The following is a 1,719-nucleotide window of genomic DNA, read 5'->3' on the forward strand; positions in this document are numbered from 1 at the left end:
ATGCCTTTTTTTGGTCCCAATTTAAATAAAAAGTGTGATTATCATTTTTAATATTAATTTTTAACTATTTCTAATATTCTTAATGAAAAATTAAATTTCTTGAATATCGAATTGAAATAGCAAAAAATATTTCAGTGATTATCAAAATCAAACCGCCTAATATGATTCAACACTTTGTAGCATTTCGACTTAAAAATTGAATGAAATTGCATATTTATTCATGATTCAAACTAACTAGCAAGTAAAAGTTTTGTTGCTAATTTATATTTATAATTTAATATATTTTTAAATAATTTGTTACTAAATTTATTAGCAAGTAAATTTTTTGTATTAAATAATATAGGTTAACAACGAAAATTTTACTTGCTAATTAGCTCAAAGCTAATTTCGTTTCTATTGGGTCATTCTTTTGTAGTGTTATTACTCATTTATTGTAGGTCAGATATATATTTTCTGATCAAAATACACTTATATGAGTGAAATATACCCCATCAAATGCATTATCATGTGAAGATGTATGAGAATAGTTTGGTTAGAAAAATTTGTTTGACCTGCAATAAGACAGTAATATATCAATTGCGGGCAAATATAGATTTTTATTCAATTTTTTTTTAGCATTAGCAAATTCGATAAATTTTGGCCAACGACTAAATCTATTTGTTCAAAAGAAATAAACGTCTTGTGAACCAAATATAATTTTTCAATCAATATAAAATTTACATATAATTATGCATTAGCTCAGGGAGGATAAGTAATTATTTATTTTATTTATCTTTCAATAGCCTTGTAGACCTCTCCATAGTACCCAAAAGAAAAAGAAATTACAATTTTAGTCCCATAAGCATTCTAATATAGCAATTTTGGTCATATTGAAGTAATTTTCGCAGTTTCGTCCTGCAGCTAAAAAAAATTGGCAATTTGAGGAATCCTAGCTTGGCAATTTATAAATTGGCTTGAAATTTCCAAATTAGCGTGTCACGTACACGCGCAAGCACAGGCACTTTTTGGTCACGTGCACAGTACATGGAATTTACTTTTTCGACCAACTTAGGAAATCCCGATACAAATTGTCTTTAAATTGTCACTTTTTTCTAATTACAAGGCCAAATTATCAAAATTAATTTTAACATATCTGAAATCGTCGATACTCTTTATTTACAGGACTAAAATTATAATTTTTGTCATTAAAAAATAGAAGAGAAATGAAAAACAAATGAGAATAAGAAAGAAATAACTAGAAGAAAAATGGGGGTAAAAATTGAAATGACAAAATGCATATATTGTAATTGACAAGTAGGAACAGTTGTGTGTTCTCTCCGAAAGGGTCTAATAGGATAATTGTGTGTTTTCTCAGTTTTTGACCAAGCAATATAATGCCTTCTTCATCTCTCAAATGTAAAAAGGAGACACCAAAAGGTCTAAGGCAGGACGATACTGTTTCTTCTGCACTCCGCAAAAGGGGGAGTTGTCCTTAGTGTTTTCTTCCTTTGCCAATACTTGTTCACATCATCCATGTGATTAGTCTATGTTTTGTCTATTTTCATACTAGCTACTGTTGGGAATTTATGTTGAAAGTGTGAGCCCTAAAAAACTATTACAGAGATAATGATGGATTTTTAAAACTCTTGTACAATAATTTTTTGGAGTTAGATTACAGAATAAATATACAATGATAGAAATGATAATAATACGACAGAAAACTAAAACCCAATAGATTGG

Source organism: Sesamum indicum, linkage group LG9, assembly GCF_026168435.1.
Source record: "Sesamum indicum cultivar Baizhima isolate 11 linkage group LG9, ASM2616843v1, whole genome shotgun sequence".
Taxonomy (NCBI): domain Eukaryota; kingdom Viridiplantae; phylum Streptophyta; class Magnoliopsida; order Lamiales; family Pedaliaceae; genus Sesamum; species Sesamum indicum.